This window comes from Diabrotica undecimpunctata, chromosome 2, assembly GCF_040954645.1.
Source record: "Diabrotica undecimpunctata isolate CICGRU chromosome 2, icDiaUnde3, whole genome shotgun sequence".
In the NCBI taxonomy this organism is placed as follows: domain Eukaryota; kingdom Metazoa; phylum Arthropoda; class Insecta; order Coleoptera; family Chrysomelidae; genus Diabrotica; species Diabrotica undecimpunctata.
Window position 1 is genome coordinate 173,994,431 of NC_092804.1, and position 15,165 is coordinate 174,009,595.

General features: G+C 34.1%; 1 protein-coding gene across 3 annotated transcripts in view; it reads right to left on the reverse strand.

Moving 5' to 3' along the window:
* Nca (neurocalcin homolog) overlaps positions 1–15,165 on the reverse strand; it is a 371,118-nt gene that overhangs the window by 42,055 nt on the left and 313,898 nt on the right. The window lies entirely within an intron of this gene.

Sequence of the window (15,165 nt, forward strand, 5' to 3'; positions counted from 1 at the left end):
CTTGCATCGATTTTTTTACATAATAAAGACATGTATATTAAATAAATATGATACATTTTTACAAAAAAGGTGTCTCGACCCACAATTAACCGAAATTAATTAAACGCTATCACGTTAAAAGGGGTAAAACACCATCGAACGTTGCGTGTCTGGTCGTTCCAGACACAAATGTTGGTAGATCACAAATATGTCCTTCATTTAATAGTTAAAATTGACAATAATATAAACAAGAAATCAGAAATAAAGTTCCAGTTTGTCAAACTATCATTCTAAATGAATTCTTTTATACAATTTGCAAGTAAACCAGCGAAAAAATGCAGTTTATTAGACATCAAACAGATGACGCCAGGGTTATTACTGGGTTTTTAAGAAATTCTGAATTCGATACTTTGGTCCAACAAAGCTACTATGAGAACTAAAATGACTATCTACAAAGTAATTGTAGAGCCCGTTCTTACATATGGAGCAGAATGTTGGCAAATGACAGTAAAAGGAAAGAAAAAAGTTGACACGGTTGAAATGGACTACCTGAGAAGAGCTTGCCGTATATCAAGAATAGAACGTATACCTAATTCTGAAAGAATAGAAACTAGACAGTTAATATGGTACAGACACGTACAGAGGATGGACGACAACAGATGGCCAAAAAGAACTATGGAATACAATCCAAGTAATAAAAGGAAACGAGGAAGACCAGCCAAGTCTTGGATACAAGGTGTTATGGAAACCATGAAAGACAGAGCCATTGATGAAGACACCTGGAGAGATAGAAAAAGATGGCGATCGAAATGCGGGAAGCGGCAGAAGCTGTAGGATCTATATATATATATATATATATATATATATATATATATATATATATATATATATATATATATATATATATATATATATATATATATATATATATACAGATTGAACGAATTTAAAACGGAACATACAATTTAATATATGTCTGTTTGAACTGCATTTGAAATAGTGGACCAATATAAAACTTGGACAAAAATAAATCCATACCCGGTGATAGACATTGTATAAAATATCGTTCAACTATCTGTCTCCTTTAAAGGAAAGAGGAGCTTGCCTAATAGTCGGAGAGATAGAGCCGAAATTTTGAACTGATCAGTAATAAGACATTTCTCTATTGGAATATATTCATTGTAACTGGGTTAAGACTTTGCCTTACAGGCGGACGCCCCTCGTGGTACAGGGGGTGGCTATACAGGGATTATTTTGCCCAGAGTAAGATCTTGGTATAACTAGACGAAATCCCAAAGGGCGGACTCGAGAGTGGATACATAAGGGGTGGCGGACAGGGGTGAAATTGCAATTTTTTGGGGAAAAATTAACGATAAGTAATATGTCCGCCATTTTCATGGCTCATTATTTAGCCCCTAAAAACTCTAAATCGAAAAGAGCGGACAGCTGGGTTGTTACAGGGAGCCATAAAACGGGATCAAATGTACCACTTGCCTGCGCATTTTAGGTCTCGGTAACAATATTCAAACTGATTTTATTATGATATTTTTATACCGATTGATTTGAAAATTTGTATGCTCACTTCTGTTACTATTCTGAAAAGCGTCAAGTAGAGTTTTCCTCAAAATTTTCCAAAAAAATTTCCGTAAATGAAAATTTTCGTAATTTTTTGAGGTAAAATCTAATTTGTAGAATCCTTTCGATTTTCTGTCAGTTATACCATGATTTTTTTCCAAAAATTTTCAAACGATTTTTCCGATAAGAAAAAAAAACATCTAAAACATTTGAATCTTTTATAGAATATTTTGTAGTTTTAAAATGATATTATGATAATGTTTTTTTTTCAAACTAAAGTCATATTTACTTTACAAATCACATTTTTTTCTTAAATATACCTCTGGGCAAATTTTCAGCCATATTATCGATCGTTAATTTTTCCGAAAAAAATGACAACTTCATCCCTGTATAGCCACCCCCTGTACCACGAGGGGCGTCCGCCTGTAAGGCAAAGTCTTAACCCAGTTACAATGAATATATTCCTATAGAGAAATGTCATATTACTGATCAGTTCAAAATTTCGGCTCTATCTCTTGGACTATAAGGAAGCGATAAGTGGTTTGACAGCATAATAACTGCTTGTGTAGTCTAGTTTTTTCAGTGATTCTAGGCAACCTATTTGGGTGGAGTTTTAACTTGTTCTTGAAAGAATTCAGAATCCAGCAGCCCGCTGAAGTATTGGATTTTTATAATATAATTATTTGACAACCTTTCGTTGGCCAACCACCTAGAGCGGAGTTGAGCCGAAATACATTGATTTCGTATGTTCCGTTTTAAATTCGTTCAATCTGTATATTTTAAGATATTAATTTCAGTTGAAAGTTTATGTATTTTATATGAAAATACTGACATTAAGTACTCTATTTAAAGGTTTATTGTTGGTAGTAAATTAAAAACCGAAATTTCTTTTGCAGATGCTCTAAAGAAGTCGTCTATTTCTGCCGATAATAAAAAAATTTATTGAAAAAAAGTGAATACACTTTATGACTTAGGTAAATTATTCTGGTAAGTTATGATTAATAGTAAATTGTTTAAGAGGGTAATTTCTCAAATAATCATTGCATTCTACATAAAGATAACGGCAAACTATTGAAGCGACAGCTACAAAAATTGATAGAGAAGAATCTGAAACCACCTTCTCAATGAAGGTATAGTGTTGAACAATTTCACTCCATCTAGACTACCATTTACACCGCAAGGTTGGAACGATGATTATGCTGTTGATAAAAAGAAAAGGAGAACAGTAACGAGATACGATGAATTGTTATGGAAGTTATGTGATTCAAGTCATTGTTTTTTTGCCATTTGGGAAATGTATGTATACCTAAAATAGATTTTCCATAGATGTCCATCAGAAACGGAATTCAATCAAGCTTCATCGTCGTCAGTTTTCGGTTAATTTAGCTTTCGCTATAATACTTAATAAGACCAAACTAAAACCGGTTTTTGCACATAAACAAATGTGCACCGCATTCTCGCAGGATCTTCGTAGAGGAGATGTCCGCGTTTAAAAATTATGAATAGACCCTATTAAGGAAACTTGATTGAAGAAAACACGCGAGTTTACTCTGGTAATCTTTTCTAGAAAGAAACTTTTTCAACGGCTACAAAATTTGAATTGAATTAAAGATCAACAAATGATTCAATCCTTTTAATTGTTTTCATTAGCAAAACAGCACCGCTAAAAAATTTATACAACAATTTTGATTGCAATGAAATATTCATTCACATTTGTCTTATGTATAAACTTTTTCTCTAAACGATCCCTTATTATATAGACAACATTTCCAGTTATATCAAAACGCAACGAACGCGAACTTCTGAGTCGACAAGCAATAATTCATACAGATCTGGTTAGCTCGAACAACTTTTTCTTTTTCTCACTCCTTCGCTCCTTTTTCTTAACAAGTTTCGGGATGATTTACGTCCACCATCCTTTATCATCAAGACAAGTGGCTGGAGGCAACATTTAATATTAAAGAAGGGATGTCTGAATGGCGAATATTGGCATGGAACGGCATCAATTGCCACAGAATGATACGAATAAGATGTTTGTTAAATTTTGGAAATATACACGGTATCTGAAAGGTCATCTAGGCAGTAAACAATAATAAAGAACTATGCTCAAATATGTCGACTTTTATTTTAAAATTACCAATCGAAAATTAAATTTTCCACTTATGTCCCCTCATCTCAATAGAGCAACAACCGCCCCGCAAAGACACTATACAAATGGCCAGCCCTGTTAGAGAATGGACAGTGATAACACGTAGAAGAATCATAAAATGGACTATCATTTGTTAGTAATGTTGGTAATTCAGAGTACATATTATTAATAATCTTATAAGTGATACTCATCTGTTTAGAGATCCCCTGTGCATATGTTCGCTTCTCTAGGCCTTCAGGTCATTACTTAGACCATGTCTTAAGAGGTGAAAGATATGAATTACTCCAAATCATATTGAAAGCAAAAGATCAGTAGGAAGACGCCAGAACTCATGGCTGAAGCACCTGAGAAGATGGTTTGACCGTTCATCTGCAGAAATCTTTCGTGCAACAGTTTTCAAATATTCAATTACCATTTTAATCGCCTACCTTCGACAGAAGACGACGCAATAAGGTCTTTATTGACATGGTCAGACAGTAGAGTTTTTACCACCTACTCCACTACATATAAAGGATTTCTATGGCTATCATCGCCTTGTTTCTTTAGACCGATACTTCCACTTCTGCCGTTCTCATTCCCTGAGAGCCCGTTTTTCCATGGTATCATTCATTTCATTTCTCCATGATCTTTGTGGTCTATCTCCTATTCTTCACATTGGATCTTCCCATGGGACTCCAATCCGAGATTTTTCATATCCATCTTGATTGATATGCTCTTGTTATAGATCCATGCAAATTTAGACGTTTTTCTTATATGTAGCTCAGTTGTATCAGTGCCATCCTTGGTTTTATCTCTACAATTCTCATAAGATCCAATCTCGTTACGCTACAACTTGTTCACATTAAGTCTATTTTGGTTGCTGGAACTTTGTTCTTGTTTCATTTATTTATCATCTAATTTTCTGTGGCATATGTGATTATACTGTCTACTATTAGCATCATCATCTTTGGCTTGACAATCCTTTGTAGATCTTGGCCTGTTCTACGATTAAGTCGGTCCTGGTTAATATCCGTAAGTGGGTCTTAACTCCATCTAACCACTAATAGTATGCCTTATTTGTAAGGTTTATTCGTCTTTTAATTTCTTAGCTCGTTTTGTTGGTAGTAGTCACTAGCGAGGCAGGGTATGTGAAGCTGTCAAAACTTTCAAAGATATGACATCCTGCTTGTTATAGTATCAAAAATCTTTTTTTGTGTCACTCAAAAAAACTCAAAATAATATCCTTTTAAATATAAGTATGGCTCTGTAACTAGTGATAAAGAGCAGATATTAAACAAATAGACAATCATTTTGAAAAACTGGAGGATCGTTCTAAAGGAGATTTTGGCTCATAACGATCTGTAATTCCATTGTACAATCAAGGCATGCACATATGCTGCATCATTAACGTTTTAGGACTATATTATAGGTGTGGTTCAAAATAATTAGGAAAGGTAATTAAGTGTTATACAGGCAACAGCTAAATTAAGTTTGTAAAACAGCTTCTTTCCACATAGATGGTTTTCATTCGGAGTTGTTTCTCGTGCGAATTTTAATTGTCTTTAGCAGATTAGCTGTTTTGTCTAACGGATTTGCGATATTTTTTCACTGTATACACGGTACTTCTTTGTGAGTGGTTGTTCACTAAGACAATTGAAAAAAGCGTCTATATTTTAAGGGAGGTGATAAACAAGGTCCTTTCCATATGAGAACAAAAATCAAAGAGGCGAACACAGAGTCTGTTCGGGAGCCAGTCACGAGAGCGATTTTTCGTTTGCATTGACCAAGAATGTATCGGACAAAGTCCAAAGGGTTAGATTAAGTGGTGATTTTCATATCGAGGTTGGTAATTATATGAATAATACACCGAAAAATATGATATTTTTTAGCACGTCAAAAATTGAACAGCCATTGATAATTAGTATAAGGGTATAACTTACTATTTAAAAGGGATCAACCACAATTTCAGTTCAAAATACGTTTATTTTGAGAACGATTTCTGAAGTAGAAAACGAAACGTCAAAAAATACGTACTTTCACACGAAATAATAATTAATTTCCATTAAATAATGTAGATTAAGATGATATATTATAAAGTAAACAATAATATTGATAGATAGCTGAAATTTTAGATGAACATTCACTTACAATACGATAATTGTGTAAATTGATCCACCATTTGTGGAATTGATGTGTAAGGGACAAACTTTTTTATTTATAAGCCTAAGACAGAAATATGTAACAAACTATCATCATCATCACTAAGCGCTACAACCCTGGGTGGGTCTTGGCTGACTGTACAACTTTTTTCTAATTTGTTCGGTCTTCCATCAACCTAGGGTTAAATGGAATGTTCATTTTCCGGAGATCTGCTTGGATGTTATCTCTCCATCGCATTTTGGGACGTCCGAGTGGTCTTTTGCCTGTGGGAATCTCCTCCCATACCAGTTTTACAAGTCTCTCGTTATGCAGTCTGTGCACGTGGCCTGCCCATCTTAGTCGCTGTGATTTAATTTCTTGGACAATATCGGCGTCATTGTAGAGTTCTTTTAAGTATTAAGTGTTTTAGTAACAAACTATGTTTTAGTAACTAACTATGGTGACATCCCTGCAGAATTAGTGAAAGCCGGTACAGACAAACTCCAGGAACAGTTAAGAAAACTCTTTCAAGACTGCTTGAATGGAGCCGAATTACCAAAAGAGTGGAAATTATCTATCATGTCAACTATCCACAAAAAGGGCAGCAAGTATCAGTGTGAAAATTACAGAGGAATTGCGGTAAACAGCACAATAAGTAGGATGTATGGGAAACTTATTAAGAACAAAATAGAAAATGACTATAGAGATTACGAAGCAGAGGAACAAGCTGGTTTTAGAGCTGGGCGATCCACAGTAGACCACCTGAACTCTATTACGCAAGTTATTGAAAAAAAAAAAAAACAGCCGTCAATAAAGAAGTTCACCTGATGTACGTAGACTTACAAAAAGCATATGACAGTGTACCCCTAAGTAAACTATGGTCAACCCTACAGCAAACCAACATTAAGCATGGTCTTATCAAAGCAGTCCAAAGTCTGTATAATGGAACGACTGAAATTAAAACTGGATCAAGGATATCTGAAGGATTTAAGGTCACGAAAGGACTAAAGCAGGGTTGCTGTATTTCGCCTACCCTTTTCAAAATTTATCTGGAACAAGCACTCAAGCTGTGGAAAAGAAAATGTAATGGCATGGGAATTCCTCTCAATGACGAGACTACACTGTACACCTTATGTTTCGCTGATGACCAAATACTGATTGCTCAGGATCATGACGACTTGAGTTACATGACTCGGAAGCTAATAGAAGAATATAACAAATGGGGTCTCGAAGTCAACATTAAGAAAACTGAAGCCATGTGTATTGGAGGGACAAAACAGTCCATTATATTAGACGATGGGGTAGAAATTAGAAACTGTGATGAATACAAGTACCTGGGTATGAAGATAACTCAAGATGGAACACTCGATGCTGCTATAAAAGACAGAAACATACAGGGTAGAAAAGCCATATCCATGATGAATGGCATTCTGTGGGACCAAACAATATCTAAAGCGAACAAACAACTCATATACAACACCATACTTAAAAGTGTAATCACATATGGCAGCGAAGTTTGGCAAATGAAACAAAGAACAGAGAAACTGTTACTAGCAACAGAAATGGACTTCTGGAGAAGAGCAGCAGGAAAATCAAGAAGAGATCGGATACCAAATAAGAGAATACGTGAAATGATGGGAGTCAAGCATACAATAGTTGATGACATAAAAACAAAACAGTAAATATGGTACGGCCATGTACAGAGAATGCCAAATGATATGATTCCAAAACAGATTTTGACGTGGACACCACAAAGAAGAAGGAAAAGAGGAAGGCCGAGAAAAAGCTGGAGAGAGGGAATTGAAAAAGAACTAGAGGAAAGAGAAATCCCTCCAGGCCTATGGCTGAATAGAGAAGAATGGCGGTTAGGAGTCGGAAGGCGTCGGAGAACGCTGTAAACCGATAGTAGTAGTAGTAGTAGTAACAAACCATGTTGGTGTAATATAAGTGAAACAGTCTCATGATGTAAATGTCGACTTACGATCAATTATTTATTTTTTATATTACCTTAAAAAGAATAGTGCTAAAACTAAAGTAATCAGTGAATTTAATAAGAAATGCTGACTTCACTCACATATTTTCACTCACCAATTGATTTATTATTTTATATTATATTAAAAATCTCAAGAGTTATAAAAGTTTTAAATATCTTTATAGAAACATGTTTTTTTAGTGTATACAAAGTGTTACAAAAAACAAGGACAAAAAAAGTGCAAGAATACACATCAATTCTTCTTACTTTACCAATTTATTTGTTCTGGTTGCTCCATTGCACTTAACTCATAACTAGCAAAAACTAACTGCAGATCAGAAAGTTACACTAAAATTAATATAGAGATTGCATGTTTATGATTTATTTTAATTCTGTAAATTGATATAATTTTTATTTATAGATAATAATGACAACACAAAATTGAGTCCCTGATCGATTGTATTACGTTAATTCAGTTATTTCCACCGGTATTCCAATAAAAATGTTAATTGATAAAACAATAAAATTTGTTTTATAACGCCCCGTTTAATAGCACATTGTAAAATATATATTTATAGGAATTCTATAACTATAAAAACAAAAGCTATTTATTATTGGTAGGAGCAGAAACGTTCTCCATATATATCTCGACCCGATCGTTCGCGATTTACGAGTATGTGTTACTTTCGCAAAAACGTTTAATTCCCTTTTTCACACACTTTTTGAGTACTTTCCTCTTGGACTTACATACTGCTGATACTGTTCAAAAAACTGATTATGCAGGGAAAGATCCGAAGAAAGAAACTTTTCAGAGCAGCGGTATCTAATGTTCCAATAGCTATGATGATTGCCGACCTCGCGGAGATGACACTTGAAGCAGAAGTTCAAAAAACTGATAACAAAGATTCTCTCTCCTGTTGCCGACCAGAATGTAGTTTCGACTTTTTTAAATAATTTTAAACTGTTTGTCCTTGTTTAATGAAGTGTTATGTTCAACTTTATGTTTATGACATTCTGGGATTGTTGGATAGCCCAAAATTGACGAAATGCTCCTGAAGATGTTCTAATGAGCGAAAGTACTTAGGCAAGATTTAATTAATAAAACTGTGCTCGATATCTGCCTTTATTTTATCAAAGTTCGAGCAGATTTATTCGAGCATTCAAGCTTATATCAGAATAAGATGGGTCAATGTGGTCGCCAACATCTCAAGGAGATAGGCACATTTAGAAGAATATTGTCTCCATTCATCTTACTTTTATCAAGATTGTCAATCAGTCTCATCTAAACTGATTATTTTTAAAGGTATTGTAGATATATTTTGTAGTTCAGATGGTACCTTAGTTCGTCAAATACTGATCAAGCTAATTCAATTCTCATTTTTATTGGTACTGGTACTATTCATTCTAAAACCCATTTTTAGGCTTCACTACTTAATTATTCAAGCATCGTCTTTAAGTTTTGTATCAGCTATTTGAATTACAAAAGTATGTCTTTAAAAAACTCCTACCTAGAGGAATGAGGTATTCAAAAATAAATGGACAATACCTAAATCATTTCCTATGGATCATTTAATAATCTCCAAATGATATTCTTCTTAATTTTTCTATACAATCTTCAGTTTGTTATAAACAGTCATCAGAGATTTTAACGTTGCCCAATACTTCTCGACCCTATTGACAAATTGTCCCGAGACGTTCTCGATATTCTGCTTTGAGCCTATCATTATGTTTACATTATTTTTAGTAATCTCATCTCTCTTGTTTTCGTTATTCTGATATTGTTTGGTCTATTTGTGACATGTGTTGTGCCTGCAATTTAACTCATAATGGAGCAATGTATTACACTCATAAATTCAAACGAGAGGCACGGTATTACATGTAATTGCACATGTGAATACGATTAAATAGCTGAAAAAACTGGAAAATGTTTAAAATACATTCAAAACAATAACGCCTTTTTGACCCAGTTCCTTTTCTTTATGGTTTTTGAGTCTTTTGAGATATTTGTCATCTTTTTTAATACTTTTCGTTACGTTTGATCCTCTTCTAAAGCTCAGTTATCGTTTTTTCCATGATCTTTTAAAGATTTTTAACAATTTTATAGGTTTATGACACATTTGTGAACATGGACGTACCGGTTGCAGTTCTGCTATAGAGATTCAAAGGTAAAATTGTACCGATATAAATGACGTCATGTCTAAAGGTCACTTGCAGGCCGTCATCAAACAGAAAGTTTATGGAAAAAATAGAATATAACACACTTTGGATAATTCATTAAAAGTGAGTCATCAAAAACATTAGTTGATAAAAATAGAGACGTGCTGAAAAGACTTATTGACGCTGTGTGTTTTTTATGTTTCCATGAACTTGGGTTCAGAGGTCACGACGAAACCAGTACATCAGCAAATAGGAGCAATTACATGGATCTTGTTTCACTAATTTCTAAGTACGATCCTTGTTTAAAAACTCATTTAGAACAGTCCAGTGTGTTTCAAGGCACCTCAAATCGAATTCAGAATGATTTGATTTCTGCTATTTCGACAGTAGTTTCAAACAAAATAATTGATGAAATTAAACCAACTGGCTTCATTGCAATTTTTTTAGATGAAACAACTGATGTTACCAATTTTAGCCAGCTCTCTGCAATAGTACGATTTGTTAATACAGACAGAATTATACAGACGACGTTTCAGATTAATATGAAAATATTTAGCAGCCTTCTTGTAGCCAGACCCATTCCCAAGGAGCCAATACCATTCAAAGAAATTTTACCCTTAAAGCTAAGAAATGCTGTATCCGGAAAAGGCGGAAAAACTTCTGATGTATGTTGTATTTATGAAATGTCCGTAATGTTTGCATGTTTTAAAGAAAATGAATTTAATCAATCAGTCTGTTCAAAGGAAATTGAATCTTTCCAAAAATGTTACAAAAACCATTTAGATACAAAGAAAATCAAGCAGCAAAAAGAAGCAAAAGGTGTATTAATCCCCGGAGAAAAGGAATTGTCACATAAACAACTTAACACATTGTTAAAAAAGTTTCCAAATTTTTGAAGCTTGTGGCATATTTTTGCGTTGGTTTTGGCGTTCCATCAGTCGTCCATCATGCACAGGAATGAGCATTAGTTTCACTAGAATAGCTGGTCTATGTCCTGTCGTTGGTCGCACGTGTATAAGTTGTCATTTTCATAGTGCTGGCTCTGTTAGTCTTCACAGCGGCCACGCGCGATCTCATTTGGTTCAGTATTTTCCACGTCCTCCAGTCCCAGTTCAAACAAGTTGGTGCGTTTGGTTTCGGAGGATACCAGGCTGGAGGTTCCACGAGAACGCCAATGAGAAAACCTTAATTGGGTTTTAACCGCAGCTCTAGTGTGTGTGCTCTTTAGCACTGAACATCGCGTGAATTCACAAGTAAAAATATATCAGACTAATATCAGTCTGAAAAAGATGGTTTTACAATGCTTTATTTATAATAAATTGCTGAATTTGCTGTTCTAGTACTTCGCAATTGATGGTGCAATAGGCAGTAACTTCTTATTGAATTCGCGTGATCGAATATACTGGATTCTAGCGGTCATTGTACTATAACTCGTGTCTGTCCTCAAATGACTGTCTGAAGCGCTCGGTGTACTCCGTGGTTTGAGTGATATCGTTTCTCTATTTTTAGGCACTCTATTGCTACTCGTTAGGCTTCGTTTAGGGCCACGTTTACTGTCTTAGAGTGTGCCGCCCTACTTTGGCGGATATTCATGTCCTGTCAAGTTGAAAGCCTTGGCTGTAATAAGAAGGAAATTTCAGTCTTCGACGACATAGAATTCGAAGTGATTATATTCAATGTTACTCATCAAAGGGTTATAGTTTTCCTTGTAATACACTTATAAATAATATCTTATGCTCTTCGCCGCATTTTTTAAAGTACCACACTTCGTAGTCAACAACTATATGTTATTTGTTCGTCTATAATAAAGTTTTTTGGCATCTGTTAAAAGTAACGTGTGCTTAAAACAATATATTTAATTGAAAATTTCAAAAAACGGGCGTTAAAATGAGTGGCAGATAAAATTAAACAAGTAGCACTCTCAATCACAAATTTCTTTGATCCTTGCCATTTGTAACACCATGTGTTTGTCAAATTACCAATAATTTTAATATTCTAATCGACTTACCTAGTTTCCGTTACACGATATGTAGCTATAAATATTCGATTAACTGTTCCCAAAATCTGATACAGAGGGTACATAGAAAATAGTTGAAAATTCGGACAGTTGAGAATACCTACTAAGAGTATTACTATACGTATATGATATGCTTAAAATGTAAAGTACATATACATCCATATTAAAAACATCTAAAATTCATGTTTTGCTTTTTGTAATTTAAATGCGCATACCCTCTGCCAAACTGGTCCATTTTTTTTACATATATAATATAAGAAAGTGCACTTGCCAATTTCTGTAGTGCAAAAAGGAAAAAAAGACATGTCAAATGGTATATGCTCTATTAGTATTCATGTTAGGTACATTCTTCATTTCGAAATCAAAATTATGATTCTAAGCCAAAATTTAAGATGGCTAAAACAGCAGAAAACCAAAAAAATGTGTATTTAATTTTCTGGTGAATGTTGGAAATGTAAGAAATTCAGAAGAATTCTTCTAAAACCTTAAAAAATATATTTTGTACGACACTGTTCATTTTATACTAACGTAATCATGCGAAAGGACACACTTTGGATATTTCAACCGTCACAGTTTTTTTATAAATTAATAATTTATAATGCACACAGATCTGCAACCAAAAAGATGTTTGCATACTTTCAACTAATTCTTGTGTAATTTGATGTGCTTGTCTAAGCTATGAGATCTTGCATTTGGCGTTCTGAAACATCCAAAATATCCTATTTTGTAGTTATACAAATTGTAAATTGCGGAGATACTATCAACCTATCTTCGTCTAACACACATAGTATAGTGAGAGCAAAGGAACCATAGTGACGACTGCTACTTTTGCTCATGTGATAGAATGAATTCAACTCAAAAGGAAAGCATTTCATTTCATACCCAAATTTACCCTCAGCTAATAGTTGTCTTCTTCATAATATAGAAACACCTGTACTAAAGTCCCCTCCTACGTTAGGAGTGATACCAGACCCAGATGAAGGCGAAGTACAACCTCAAGCGGATTAGAACTCAAGCTTTGACTTTGAAGATGACTTTAGATAAAATTGGAAATCTCCCAAAAAGAGATCAATGATTTTTAGAGAGATCTGCATCTTCCCAAACATGCTGCTGAGTCGCTAGAATCTCGTCTTAAAGAGTAAAATTTTACTGACTCATCGAAGCGCAGGTTAAAAGCAGTTTTACTCCATAACGGTGGTTTCTACGCTTCTATTCCTGTGGAACATTCTGTGTTCTGAAAGGCGCTTATGAGAACTTGACAAAATTGTTGCAGATCTTCGATAAAAGAAGGCACTCGAAGAAGAAGTCAAAGTAGACCTCCAACCCGATGTATGGACGATATGAGTAGAATAAAATATTCAACTTACCTACAATAGAAATTTCTGGAAGCATATAGGGATGGATTATGTCTGAGATTTGAAGTGGGGGGCTATAAGATGATAAAATCTACTTTTACAAAGTCTCATTTTTACCTCAATGCGTTGGACGAGCATCTACGAGTACTGAGAGAATCAGTGGAAACATATGCTGCAGTTGCTACGACAAGCAACTTTCATTTAACGATAAATCAATGATATCTTGAACAGGAATCTTTTCACAACCATCCACAAAAAGTTGTGTGAGAGTGTGATGCGTGAGAAAAATCACCCTAGGATCAGTTGAACATCAAAATTACTATATAAGTAGTCATGAAAATTGGTTCCCCGTAATGTGTTCATTAAGAATCTATAGCTAAAACATCAGACAGTCGACTAGCTATTTATGATTCAGATTCTTAGAATATACAATTAAAACATGCACCCTGATGTATGAAAGTAAGCCGCGTATCTACTATACTGATAAAAATGTCTTAATTTCGTAAAAAATGGCCAAGATAATGCGACAATAATTTGGAGACTCTACTTGTCAGAACCTGAGGAATTTTTGACGGGTTTCCGTCCATGCTGTCGAATGACTCAGTTTAATTTTAAGTAATTGTTGGAATTAGTTAAATATTATCATGAATTACTTCGGTCAAAATGACATAAGCATGAGCAAGTCAGAGTATACCTAGATGAGGTAAGAATCATACTATTAGATTATCTAGCGCTCAATACATTCCTCCAACATCTATATCCTAACTATATTCCAAGAACAGCTAAGAGAGTTGCTACTACAGAAGTGAAACCATATCGCCCAAAATCGTGATCGATCAGTTTAGTAAAAACTAGCCAGTTACGCAAAAATGATTTAGTTCTCTCATTAGTTTTGATTTTTTATCGACGTTTTCAAAATCGTATTAATAATTGCTGTATTGCACGTTTCACTTTCTCATAAGACTTAAACAAATTTTGTCAAAAATTGAGACTATACCAATTGACAGTCCAATTATCATGGATGAATATCTAATAAAAACAATGAATAGCAAAATATCGACATTAACATTAACCAGGGAAAAGGTTAAAAACGCATCAGGTTTACATAAGCTGGTGATGCAGAAATAAGATTTAAATAGTTAACATTGGAAAAAATAACAGGTACGATGTTATTGCAACTATCAGGTGGCTTTTAATATTTATTAGCTTTTCAATAAAACGTTTTATTTATGTAAAACTCGCACTTTCCACCTATAAATAAGTCCGGTAGTTTTTATTCATTGTGAAGGGTTGCATTTATTACACTTAGTTATTTTTTAAGATTAATTTACATTTTGGAACTAATCGCTACACAATAAAACATCAAAACTGTAACTTGATATCATAATAGGGATAATTTTTTTTGTCAGATTGATTTTAAAGATATTTTGACTTGTTATTTTTATAGTTTTTAAAAAATAAATAAAATTGAGTAATTTTAACAGGTTATCTAAGTTTTAAAGGAATCCCTCCAAATGTACTCGACACAAAAAAAAAGAAAAATATCATGTAAAGCCATCTTCTAACAATTCATCCATCGGCATTATGAAAACCACATTTAATCGCTCTGACCACACATACTTTTCGAATATTTCAGGAAATTTTCAGAACATTTTATATAATCTTCAGTAGGGATATTAAATCTTGAATAATTATTTTTTGATACTCCATAATGAGGAGAGATTTATACTTCGTACATGGTATGATGGTAAGGGTGATGAAAATGAAAACAGTCTGAAAAGAAAGCAGAAATAAGCTGCGAGAAGAAATAAGGCAAGGTTCGGAAGAGGGAGTGGAGAAGTCG